At 47.9% G+C, this 13,984-nt stretch overlaps 3 pseudogenes; all 3 read right to left on the reverse strand.

Moving 5' to 3' along the window:
* Positions 1–4,647: 4,647 nt before the first annotated feature.
* LOC136507447 (probable carboxylesterase 18) lies at positions 4,648–10,316 on the reverse strand (annotated as a pseudogene).
* Positions 10,317–12,129: 1,813 nt separating this feature from the next.
* On the reverse strand, positions 12,130–12,920 carry LOC136507448 (uncharacterized; annotated as a pseudogene).
* Positions 12,921–12,964: 44 nt separating this feature from the next.
* LOC136507449 (uncharacterized) lies at positions 12,965–13,751 on the reverse strand (annotated as a pseudogene).
* Positions 13,752–13,984: the final 233 nt, after the last annotated feature.

Consider the following 13,984-nt stretch of genomic DNA (forward strand, 5'->3'; position numbering starts at 1 on the left):
CGGCTACTGACCGAAATGATTTCCACAAAGCATTCCAGTTCTCAGTAGCCGTCGCCAACTTGCCAGTCAAGACTTCAACAGTTTTTTGGACCTGCACAAGATCCCTATCAGCTCCATGCCTAATCAACTTGGCAAGCGCGAGTAGTTCTTCAGCACGAACCAGGCACCAAAAAATAAGTCAGCAGAAAGGAAAATTTAAACACAAAAGAAAACAAAAAGAACCCGCAAGGGTATTTAAAGACCAAAGAAGCGGTGCACATGGACCGGGAGCACCAACATGAACAAACTTAACAAAGGACACGGTGAAAAGACAGAATTCAATGAAAGAGAACTCAGGCGTGAAGGAACAGTACTCAAGAACAAGCTATATTCGGAAGAATATATCAACACTATACAACTCGTGAACAAACAAGCATTTACACTCAACCACCACCATACAACTACATCTGACAAAAGCAGACTACTAGAGAATATACCAAGATCTCGTTCTTTTTGAATAAAAGAACCTAGATATATGCTCGGGGGCTGCAACTAGGAGAGGGAACCATTTTCTGGACCACGTCATCAAATAAGGAGCTCGCCCACCGCTGGCTGCCTTACTTGGCCACTACTTCGTTGGGTAAGACACACGACCTGCGCTGTCTTACTCGGTTGCTGCTCTACACGTTGCCAGGACATCCGACTACTCGGCCGCTGTGATCGACTACTTGGTTGGGGTGATCAACTACTCGACAGCTAAGGTCGACCTTAGTTGTGGTGATTTGGAAATTCTAAGGTGGGGGTGATACGGGGGTCTCCGGTGAGGGGACTGCCCACCCGAAGCCTTTTGGCGGATTATCTAGGTTGCCTTACTCGGATCGGATCATGGTCGAACGAGAAGATTTTGCGTCAGCAAGATGAGCACGAATATGAGGATGCACGTGCATATTTATATGTACTTTCATTACTCAAGCGAAACAAAGGAAGAGGCATGACATACAGCAAGCATGTAGGAAGACATGAAGCACGCAAGCTAATTATGGAAAGTACTCGGTGGCGCAACTGTGTTGACTTGCAATGGTATATGGATAGCCTACTTGTAGTTCGCTGGTTACTTAGATACACCCTCGAGAATGTCTACAAGATCCTATATATCCTCAGAAGAGGTTTTTAGTTCTTTGAACAACTCAGATTCAAGACCCTCCAACTTTTATTCTAAATAGCAAGAGGCTCGGGGGCTACACTCAGTGAGTGCACTTTTTTCTTCCAAAAAGCGCACATCACTCAAATTCTTCAAGACAGTGGTTCAAGACCCTCCAACTTTTTATTCCAAATAGTAAGAGGCTCGGGGGCTACACTCAGTGAGTGCACTTTTTCTTCAAAAAACGCACATCACTCAGAAGACTTCTTTCAGAACAGAAATTTTCAAACAACATAAAGATTCAGGACCCTCCAACTTTTTGTTCCAAATAGCAAGAGGCTCGGGGGCTACACTCAGTGAGTGCACTTTTTCTTCAAAAAGCGCACGTCATAGAAAAGATTTCTTCAAGGCAGACCACTTCAAGACCTTACGACAAAAAAAACCTGGACCGAGCCATATCCGAGTTCTTTTTGACCTTCAACGAAGAAACAGAGCAGTTCCAAGACAAGATCCTCCAGCTCTTTGTTCTAAATAGCAAGAGGCTCGGGGGCTACACCCAGACGGATGAACTTTTTTCAAAAAGCACACACCACTCGAAGATCCAAAGAAGCGCTACATGGTTTCACTCAAGAAAGCACACGGACGACCCTTGTTCCTACTCGACAAGAGGAACAAGACGAGGCTTCAAGATTTCAACCATGAAGTGCTCAGGGGCTTGTCGATGCGGGACCCATAGGATACCCCGCAAGAAAGAGAGAAGATCTAGTCTAACTAGGATTCTTTCCATGTAATCCTAGTAGTAATACTATCCTTTAATACTACTAGAACTCTACATTATAAACCGACTAGGACTCTAGCCTCCTGACTATATAAAGGAGGGCTATGGCTCTTTGGATCGGGGGTCAGAGAAAAAACGCAACACAACACTTTACAATCAATCCAACGTAAAGGCTTACGCCGACTGGACGTAGGGCTATTACTCGATCAAAGATCGAGGGTCCGAACCAGGATAAATCGACTGTCTCTTGCGTTAACCGTCGAGTTCTGCATACGCTGAAGCTCGAACATACTACCCTAGGTACCCCCGTGGCAGGCTATCGGTAGGTCAAACATCGACATGCACTTATTTTAGAACTGGAGAAAGTATACTCTATGGACACATAAAAATATAAATAAATCTAAATTAAAACATGTTCAGATAGAAAATATATCAGTGTAAGAATAGTCCATCGGATTGGCGAAAGTCCATATCTATGCCTATGGGCTCTGTTCGGTTTACCCCCATATTCGGGTTATTTTTTTTTCAGCCGGAACAGTATTTTTCTCTTATAACAATTCAGCCGGAACATTGTTTTCAGCCAGTTCAGCAAGTTTCAGACCAGCGAACGGGACCATGATCTACTCCCTCACTTCCAAATTATAATATGCTTTTATTTTTTTACATATATTACTTTAACTATGTAACTAGATATATATGAGAAGTCTACAAGTAGCAGCATAAATAACCCATGAACCCAATTTAGTCTACTAAAAAATTTGAAATGGAGAGTATTGGACTTGGACAATGGGACTGCCTGATTGCAAAGATCAGGAAAAACTGTGGAATGCAACACCGATATGCTTCACTACTTCTTTCGCTCCTGCCTCCAGCACCGTGCACCGGCAGTTTGCCACCAGTGCATTACATGTCGGTCGCCGCCACACCCGGCATCGATGGAGCTGGCATTTAGGTCTGGCCTCTAGGCCTTTGTGTCCGTGTTGGGCCTCCCCTAATAAAGGTCCAATCACACTGCTCTAGGGTTGGGTAGCGCCTGACGAGTAGGATGTGTGAGTGGCAAGAGAGGGAGTGCGAGGCCTCATTTAGTTGGATGAAATTTAGGGAATTTTGGTTACTGTAGTATTTTCGTTTTTATTTGACAATTAGTATTCCATCATGGACTAATTAGGCTCAAAACGTTCGTCTCGCGATTTTCTAACCAAACTGTGCAATTAGTTTTTTTTTCATCTACATTTAATTCTCCATGCACGTATCGCAAGATTCGATATGATGGCTACTGTAGCACTTTTTGGAAAAACTTTTTGGAACTAAACAAGGCCTGAGCAAGGGGGCAGAGGTAGATAGGATATGCGCCTGGGTGAGCCGCAGTCAGGCCCTAGGCCATGTTCGCTTGTGTTATAATTCGTACTTTTCAACTTATTTTTTTAGTTGGAATAATATTTTTTCTCTTACGACTAAATCAGTACAAAATAGTGTTTCGGCTTGTTTTTTCAGCGAGGCGAACAGGGGCCATTTGTTTGAATTAGCATGTGACTTGATGGCATGACCTGTGAACTGTGATCGATGGACTTTCGCTTCTATGCTAGACTACACTTTGGGCCAATTTGAAACTATTGATATTTCTTACGTTCTATTGGATGATTCTGCAAGCACATAAAATATAAGATGTAGTACTCCGCTCAGGAGTATACCGAGGTCGTTTATATTTTACCGCCGGGAAAGCATATGGCTAATAAGATGATTGATGAAAATTATTTCTATGACTAAAGGTCAAGCAATCGTCAGACTCTAGATAGGGATTTAACAATAATGATGCACGTTGTTTAATGCTAAGGTAGGGTACAAGGAAAAAGTTCAAGATAGAAGGCGTAGGTAGTGGAAGAACAATGAGTGAGTACACGAGTCCTAAGTTACTTCTACTACTAAGCACAACTTTGGTATTAACATCAGTAACACAGTTAAACCAACAAATAGAGGGATTCGCGATAGAACTTCGGGGCACGAACCAAACACCAACCGAGACTAATGAAATAAACTGTAAAGAGCCATGCGCTTTAAAAACTAGACTGGAATACATAGGATGGATATGGTTGTCACCACCTGCTAACTACCACAAACTATCCCTCTGCCTAGTCGTAAACATAGGCAAAACCTAAGCACCACGCTTAATCTATAAAACCCACTCCAGGCCGAGCTCCAGTGAAACGAGAATACAACACTCTATAAGAGCAGTGAAACCCGTGCAAAATACAACCACACTAAATAAGGTAGTTAACTATGACGCTAATCATAGTCTAGCAAATCATAGGACTTGTGGCTTTGAAATTAAAATTCTTCTTGAGAGTCTATTTTAAAGCTTTCGACTAAGCTGTTTAGCCCCCAAGTGTTTTCCAAAAATTCAGAAAAAAATTCATGATTTGGAAAAGAGTATTTTATTTATCATGTAATTTAATAGCATATGTTTATGATGAAATCCTAAGTTCCTTCAGAGGCACATATCAAAAATAGAGTTTTAAATCTGAAATTAAATTCAAAATCATTCATAGAATGCTCAAACTTTTCATGAATGCAAGGATAATGCTCGTGTTGTATGCTCCATGTCACGTTTTAGAAATATTTGAGCGGTTACAGAATTGAAATCATCGTCCTATAAAAAATAAGGATTAAGTCCACTTTTGGCCCTCAACTATTGTGTTGGTCTAATTTTAACCCTCAACTACAAAACCGTCTAGTACCGGTACTCCAACTGTCAAAACCGTTCGCTTTTAGCACCTGTACATAGGGCAAGGTTGTTTTGACTCACGTCGAGCGGTTTTGACCACATCCAGTCCGAGCCCCGCACGGTCACCACCGGCACCTTCCCATCCAGCCTGGCCTCCGTGTTTGTCCGCTCCTTGCCGCCCAAGTACGGCTGCACCAGGATGACGCCGGCGAGGCGGTGATGAGTACAGGCCCGATCTTCCGAGAGGTAGCCGGTAAGTTCGATTTGTGGAGATCTCGATGTTGGCGATCCGGCTTCAAATCAGACGCGATTCGAACCCTACAGCCATTACACCACTGCTCCGTTGGTTATCAACCAAGCACAACTTGATTGACCTCGCCAAGAAGGCTTTTCCTGCAAGCGAATCGAAGAGCACAAGCAAGAAGGTAAAACACGCAATCTGAAATTGCAAATATGAATGACGCGAATATCAATAGAGGATTCAAGAACTCGGTTCCAAAGGACTAATCGACACAGTGGAGGAGATCAAGAACGGGGGCCCTGGATCACTGTAAAAGGATTTGTCACCACAGTTACAATGAATGATTCAGTTTCTCGATGGAAAACTAAACTCTAAACAAAACCCAGTTGTGTAGCAGCGGCGGCGGCTGTGTTTATAGTCTAAAACTCGACCTAGGGTTGGGGACGGCCAGGGGTTGGGCGCCCACAACTTGGGCTTAAGGCCCGACACGATACATGGCCAAGTTGGCCCAAATAGGTGATGCAGCACCTTGCCATGGTCACACAGAATGATCCACGGATCTTCTGGAGCTGGGACCATATCCAAAACGACGGCGTCGTCGTCCCCTTTCCAACGCATCCAAGAACGGCCCGTTTCGATGTCGTATGAGAAAGTTATGACCAAAACAGTGACGACGTGTCTGCTGAATCCGAGGGTGACGTGGCAGCTGAGTTGGGAACGAATTGCAACTTGGAGAAGACCATGGCGTCGGTGTGTCCAGCGTGATGATGTCCTCATCATCCTCCCCTTCTCAAATTGGAGTCGTCCTCGACTCCATCTTGGCGATGTCCTCATCATCCCCTCCTTCTAGAATTGGAGTCGTCCTCGACTCCATCCCATCATCAACGAACTCCTGCAAAAGGTTAGTGACAGCAGGCAATGCACCAGACATAAAAGGTTGACAAAACATAGTATAATATGGTGCATCAGGATTATCACATAACTCAGCAGTAGTAGAAGTTGTAGCAAGAAAAACACCTCCTTTTAACTTAATCCCATTATTTTTAGCAATGTCTGTTGGAGGTTTATTTTTGATCTCATTAGCATGTTTAATAATATCCGTAGGAGACAAAGGCAGCAATGTAATTTTCTTGTCCTTATGTATGATAGTGTATGTATTAGTTCTACCATGGTGTAAAGCATCATTACCAAATTCCCATGGGCGACCTAACAAAATGGAGCAAGCTTGCATAGGGACCACATCAAAATCAGCAGTATCATGATAAGAGCCTATGAAAAAGCTAATGCGTGCTGATTTAGTTACCTTAGTCTTACCACTATTATTGAACCATTGAAGTTTATATGGATACGAATGTTGTCATGTGGTCAAGCCAAGCTTGTCAACCAAATCTGAACTCACCAAGTTGTTGCAACTCCCGCTATCAATGATAGTGAGAACACGACAACCCTGCACAATGAGATACATGTGGAACAAATTGTGGTGTTGGATCTTCATCTCTTCTTCATGTCCCACATGTGTACTCAACACACGCTGCACAAGAAGACTAGGGTAGTCCGCGGCAGCAGCCGCGGAGTCAATGGTGATGGCCTCCTTATCTTGATCGTCCTCGGTGGGATCTGCATCAATGTTAGCAGCAAGGGCTAAATCATCTTCAACATCACTAGCACTTACATATCCATCCTCAGTAGCAATGAAAGCGCAACGACTGGGGCATTCCTTCATGACATGTCCCATGCCTTTGCATCGGTGGCAAATGATTTTAGAGCTAGACGAGGAGGAGCTAGTAGAAGCACCTGAAGTGCCACCTTTCTTCAGCTGTGGAAACTGCACATTAGACAATTTACTTACCCCGGAAGAAAATGGAGGTGTAGATGGCTGTGGTACAATAGGAAGCTTGGGCGTCTCTGGCTCGGAATGCTGCTGAAAATTCCTCCCATTGTTAGACCTGAAAGGCTGGTGTTGTTTGCGTCCCTGTACTTCTCGTTCTGCCTTAATAGCAAGATGATACAATTGGGAAAAATTACGTCATTCTTTGTAATCAAGTATGTTCTGTATATCATGGTTTAAACCACCAAAAAATCTAGCACTAGCATCTTGATCATCTTCATTTATACCACAACGTGCTAAACCAATAAGCAATTCTTGATAGTATGCTTCCACTCCTTTATCACCTTGTTTTAAAGTTTGTAGTTTCAAACGTAAATCACGTTGGTAATAAGGAGGAACAAAACGAGATGTCATACGTTGCTTTAAAATATTCCAAGTTTGTGGCACAGCAGCAGCATTATTGGTATTGCAAAGATCACTCCACCAGAACAAAGCAAAATTAGTAAACTCACTAGTAGCAAGTCCAACTCTATGCTCAGCAGGAACATTATGAGAATCAAATTTTTGTTGAACAGCAATCTCCCAATCTAAATATGCCTCTGGATCAACATTACCAGCAAAAGGAGGTAGACTAAATTTAATTTTAGCAAAAGGATCATTATTACCATGATTATTACCTGCCATACCGCGACGATTGAAGTTGAGGCGGCGACGGGCACCACCGTCAGCATACGCATCTTCATCACCAAAAGCATCCGCATCTTCATCATCAGCACGATAAGGTGGAGGGCATTGCTCAAGCTGTTCAATGCGGGTGACCAGATTGTTCACGTTGCGCGTCAGCTCGGTCATAAGATTGCGTTGTTCAGTCATGAACGTTGCAAGCTCGCCCTTAGACACGCACTCATTGAAGTCCGTCGAAGTTCCTGCCATGGTTAGAAGATAGAAAAAGACAACACCAAAGTATTATCTCTATCAACTAAAAGGAAACAAGTGGTGGTGGTGGTGGTGAAAGTGGAATGCAAAATCACAAGCGGCTTACCACCGTCTTGCCTGTATTCTTACCAATGCCAAACAGGAGCAAAACCAAAGTGGCGAAGCAATCTGTTGTTAAGCATGGGTAACAGTTGCAAGATAAACCTGTGCTGACAGAAGAATATGTGGAGCTATGGGTAGGCACACAATATGACAGCAAGGATTAGCAATTAACGAGTGCAGAGTAACGATTGTTCAATCCGGATCCAAAGTACAAATCACAGGTGCTGGCTAAGACGTGTCGAGACATAGCGCAACAAGGTGAAAACAAAGGACGATCGAAAGAACTCACAGAACAAGCAAATAGCCCGGATTTCTCCTTTTTCCTGAATTTTTTCCGGATTTTTCCAAAAGGCACTAGTAGGAAACAAATTTTTTTTCTTACTATTTTTTTATACTTTTCTCTGAACAAGGATCACAAAAGATGCAACCACAAAAATTGGCACCTACAACTGAGGTGGGATGTGGTCTACAGAAATTCAGCACGTTCTCTGAAAAGCGTGCAAAAACTTTGACAATTTTTTTCTATATTTTCCCAAATTTTTTTGGCAATTCTGAGGAAACCAAACAGGGCGTAGCCGAGTTTGGGTCGGCTCCAAATGGTGTCAAGAAGCTGCTGAAAAAAATTCAGATTTTTCTGATAAATGAGCGAAAAGTTATGCCTATTTTACCGAAGGTATCTCAAGGTATGTTTTTCGGAAGGCACAATACGGCGGCGGCAGTTAGGGCAAAGCCTCCCTAAACTCTAACATCGATCACAGGATCGTCACTATGACTAACAGCAGTAGGTATTCGCCTGATGATGTAAGGAGGGCTGCGATGCAGGCAAAATAAGAGCGGCTGGCAACATATCTAGGGTTTGCACGGCGGCGAGAAGTTACACAAGGCGGCTAGCAGGGCAAGTCGAGTAATGTGGTGGCTTCGACTTGTTGTTTGGAAACGGTGGATGGGATAGCGGTGGAAAACAAAAATCACAGCAACGGGCGATTGAACTACGACCACGAACACAATCCTAAACCAGCAACAAGACTCGACCATGGACACAAACTCAACAACACGAATCTGAAACGAAATTGCAAAGGCACAAAGGGCGATAGGACAGCGGAAATTGAAATATTTTTGGGCTTTTTGTGGACTCTAGGTAATGAACAAATATGAATCTAAGGCAAACGAGATTATACCTCGCGGTAAACCTGAAATATATGATACCAATTGATGAGTACAGGCCTGATCTTCCGAGAGGTAGCCGATAAGTTCGATTTGTGGAGATCTCGACGTTGGTGATCCGGCTTCAAATCAGACGCGATTCGAACCCTGCAACCATTACACCACTGCTCCGTTGGTTATCAACCAAGCACAACTTGATTGACCTCACCAAGAAGGCTTTTCCTGTAAGCGAATCGAAGAGCACAAGCAAGAAGGTAAAACACGCAATCTGAAATTGCAAATATGAATGACATGAATATCAATAGAGGATTCAAGAACTCGGTTCCAAAGGACTAATTGACATAGTGGAGGAGATCAAGAACGGGGGCCCTGGATCACTGTAAAAGGATTTGTCACCACAGTTACAATGAACGATTCAGTTTCTCGATGGAAAACTAAACTCTAAACAAAACCCAATTGTGTAGCAGTGGTGGTGGCTGTGTTTATAGTCTAAGACTCGACCTAGGGTTGGGGACGGCCAGGGGTTGGGCGCCCACAACTTGGGCTTAAGGTCCGACACGATACATGGCCAAGTTGGCCCAAATAGGTGACGCAGCACCTTGCCGTGGTCACACAGAATGATCCACGGACCTTCTAGAGCTGGGACTAGATCCAAAACGACGGCGTCGTCGTCCCCTTTCCAACGCATCCAAGAACGGCCCGTTTCGATGTCGTATGAGAAAGTTATGACCAAAACAGTGACGACGTGTCTGCTGAATCCGAGGGTGATGTGGCAGCTGAGTTGGGAACGAATTGCAACTTGGGGAAGACCATGGCATCAGTGTGTCCAGCATGGCGATGTCCTCATCATCCTCCCCTTCTCGAATTGGAGTCGTCCTCGACTCCATCTTGGCGATGTCCTCATCAGGCGGAATGGGTTGGAACGCAGCGGGGACGAGGACGCAACGTCGATCGTCGTCCAGCGCTGCGCCACGTGGTGGGCGATGTTGGCGCCGGCACTATCCCCAGCGAGGAAGCAATGGGAGAGGTCCACCGGGATGGTGACGCCATCGGGAAGGCCCATGAAAGCGAGGTGCAAGAGCACGTCGACGCTGTCCTCGTACGCGGCGGGGCAACGGTGCTCGGGGGCGAGATGATAGTCGACGGACACGACGACAACGCCCAACTCACGACAGAACCGGCGGCACATGGCATCATAGGGGACCGAGGCCCCAGAGAGCAGCGCGAAGGCACTGCCGTGGAAGTCGACCATGACGGGGAGCGAAGAGGCGGAAGCGGCATCCGACGGCGAGAACACGCGCGCCCATAGGCCATGCGATGCGTCCACATCCACGTCGGCGGACTGGACGTCGTGCACGTGCTTGCGCGGGCACGATGCTCGAAGAAGCTGAAGAAGGGGCGGTTGATCGTGCCATCACGACGCATCGAGAAGCCAGCGACCACGTCGAGGCATAAGAGCTAGGACCGCACCTTCCACGGCAGGGACGGCCTACGCGGAGCACTCGGCGCTCCTTCCCTAGGGCCAGCGCCAACGACTTCCATCTCGCTAGTGTAGCTGAATCGCACACCTAGCCAACCACTGTGTTTGAACGGGATCCAGGCCAGCCCAGCCAGCCGACCACGCACCTCGCGCACGCAATCACATATTGTATCTTAGTTTGAACGAAATCTGCATCACTTTCCGTTGACCTGGCTAGCTTACGGGAGGAGCTAATGAGATCAATGCGCACGCCAGCTCTTGTTGCAGGTTAGCAGGGGGGAAGGGCAAGGGCGAGAAGTGGCAGCGGCAACCACGATTCACGTTCATGACCAAGAGTGAGGTTGACCACCTCGAGGATGGCTACCGCTGGCGCAAGTACGGCAAGAAGGCCATCAAGAACAGCCCATACCCTAGGTACGTGGTACTCCTACACATTCATACATACATACATACATGCACAGCACGTATATACAGTTACCCTACTACACTGCACGCACCTCTCTCCGATCCTACTCCCATGTCTGCATGAGCTAATGGTGGAGGTGCAACCGCACGTGTGATGGCACATGTAGGAGCTACTACCGGTGAAGAAGCGGGTGGAGCGGTCGTACCAGGACCCAGTGGTGGTGATCACCATGTACGAGGGCAAGCAGACGCACCCCATCCTGGGCACACTCCATGGCAGCACCCACCTCCTCACCGCGCAGCTGCACCATCATAACTGCCGCAGATGGGCGCATCGTTCGAGCAGGCCTCAGGCGGTAGAGGAGGCGAAGGCATCATCGACACGCTGGGGCTCCTGCCTCCGCGCAACCAGCACGCCATGCTGCCAGCGATAGGCCTCGTGTCGTCCCACGGCATGAGCAGTGGTCTGCCTCCCTACCTTGGTACGTACCTGGAGCAATTGATGGAGGCACTGATGGTGTAGGGGATGCTGACGCCGCACTTGGAGGGGATGCTGGCGGTGTTGCCGGCGTTGAGGACGCTGACACGTCCGGTGGCACGGCCACGATGGCGATCATCAAAGTTGCTGCTTGCTGCCCACTGTGCTACTACTTGCTCTGCTCTGGAGCCACGTGGGCTGTGCGCTCCTCGCGCCTCCCTCACCGCTGGCGAGCCTCCTCCCAGCCGGATTGGCTATCGGCCGCCCCCTATGGCATGCTCTGCTCTAGAGCCGCCCAGGGACTAGGAAAGGTGAAGACAAGATTTTTATGGGTGCTAAATACAAATGTTATGACTCATGTGAATAGTAGTATGGAGTGAATGTTAGTTTCATAAAAATCTAGGGTCTCTTATGCAAAATGCGTAGTGCGCCCTGGGCCTACCCTCCTGGGCTGGCATGCTCCTGCACATGGTCAAAACCGCTCAACGTTAGTCAAAACAGCTTTGTCCCCGCGCCAGGTGCTAAAAGTGAACGGTTTTGACATTTGGGGTACCAGTATTAGACGGTTTTGTAGTTAAGGGTTCAAATTAGACCAACATAATAGTTGAGGGGCCAAAAGTGAACTTAATCCAAAAAATAAAGAGCCCAGTTCTATTTAGCATTTCTCGAAAAAAAGCATGAGCCGTGGTCGATCCACACGCATCACAAAATGACTGCCTTGACGAGGAGACTTTGGCATTTCACCCATCATCAAAAACTGGTTTCGCACTTTTATCATCCTGCAAAGTGGTTTCGCTCATTTGCCATTATGAGACTGGTGTAACCCGCTAAAATAAATTTTGGGTAGTTTTAATTCATGGAAAAAAGAAAACACGTCATTCCACTTCTACCCCTGCTGCCCCCGAGCCCGCGCTACCACCCCGGCCACCGAACCCCCAGCCCACCCGCCGCACCTTAGCCACCTTCTCGTCGTCGATGGTGATCGCAGCTCTGCCTCGCCCCCACCCCGGCACATGTGCATGGCCACCTCGTGCTCGTCCCCGCCCTCCCGGAACCTGCAGCGAGTGACATGTGCCGCCGCCATGCACCGCAGCTGCTCGCGTCGGCTGACGAGGAGCGCGCCGCCCGGGGTGAGGCTGAGGCGATGGGAAAGCTCGCGTGCCATGCCGCCGGAGCCGAGGAGGAGCGTGAGCTCGACGTCGGCCACGACGGTGAGGCAGTAGTCGCGTTTGGGCTCCGGGGACGACGACCCCGAGGCATACTTGGCCAACGCGGTGTCCCAGTGCACGCTGACGGCCATCCTAGTGCCGGTGACCAGCGACCGGCTCCCTCGCCTCTTGTGCAGCAGCAGGACAGGCCGTGTCCTTGCCGGCGGCAGCGACGGCTTTGGCGCGTCGGAGGAGTTGGCGCCACCATTGTTGAAGGTGACCGCGATGCCAAGCGCTCCGGCCACGCTCTGGGTCCATGTCACTCGGACAAGCATCTCCTTGCCCAAGGAAAGCAATGCCCTGTACATGCTGGTGGTTGCCGCCTACAGCGCCCGGTCGAGCACGCCACGGCCGGAGACGGAGGCGGCAGCCGCCGCGACGCTGACGGAGCCGTCGCTGAAGCAGGACAGAAAGCAGGCAGAGGTAGAAGCGGAACGACATGTTTTCTTTTTTTCCATGAATTAAAACTACCTAAAATGTATTTTAGCGGGTTACATTAGTCTCATAATGGTAAACGAACGAAACCACTTTGCGGGATGATAAAAGTGCGAAACCATTTTTTGACAACAGGTGAAATGCCAAAGTCTCCTTGACGAGGGCCCTCGGTCTCGGACAGTGCTGGTGGTTGTAGCAGACCGAAGCATGCCGCCGCCTCATGGGCGACATAGGAGGCAATCCCGACTACCGCCACGGCGACAGAGAAGAGTGAGCCGCCGGTGAACACGCCGACCATGAGAACGGTGCACCTGTACAACGTCGTGACACCCTCCATGGGCCGCCGCTCTCCGCTTTGGTTCTTGAGAGCACCGACAAGGAACGCACTCGCCGCCAGTATTGCTAGAAACCTGTGCACGCCTGCTCTATCAGAGTGCAGCGACGACGCCTGTTCCAAATTACAAACTTCGAGGAACCAATAACAAAGGGTGTGTTCAATGTTTGTGCTACTTACCATGAGAGTAGAGATAAGGCGACCTTGGCGCGTCAGTGGTCGAACCTTGCCCTTCAGTGGCCCTAGCACTCGGCAGCGGCGGTGAGGATGACCTGGCCCGTCAGCAGCGAGGCTGCCGCCGTGACGCCGCACCCGAACGTCGGTGTCCTCCGGTGTTTGTGAGTCAATCATCAGTCAGTTACCCATCTGCAACGGCCAAATTAAAGGGAAGCGTGCGCGCGCGTGTTGCCTCGGACTTGGTTGTTGCCTCGCCAACAATCCCCAGCGCGGCGGCGGTGAGGGCCAGCGCAGCCACTGCGACACATATCACGGCCACATGTCCCTCCATCATGGGTAGCATCACTCCCTCTCTGCTCCTTAAAACATCGGGGTTCACGATTTGTGAAGGATCGCTCGATCGATGGAGACGACAACACCAAGGTAGCTCGAGTTAAATTTCACGGCTTGCTTTAATAATTAACTAACGATACTCCTTGATGTGTGTTTATTGGGATAAACGACACGTCTCCTGGACATAAATGATGCAAGTTATTTAGCTAATCATCTTGATTTCTCCGCATTCAGTTCTTGATT

Source organism: Miscanthus floridulus, chromosome 15 (assembly GCF_019320115.1).
Source record: "Miscanthus floridulus cultivar M001 chromosome 15, ASM1932011v1, whole genome shotgun sequence".
Lineage (NCBI taxonomy): Eukaryota > Viridiplantae > Streptophyta > Magnoliopsida > Poales > Poaceae > Miscanthus > Miscanthus floridulus.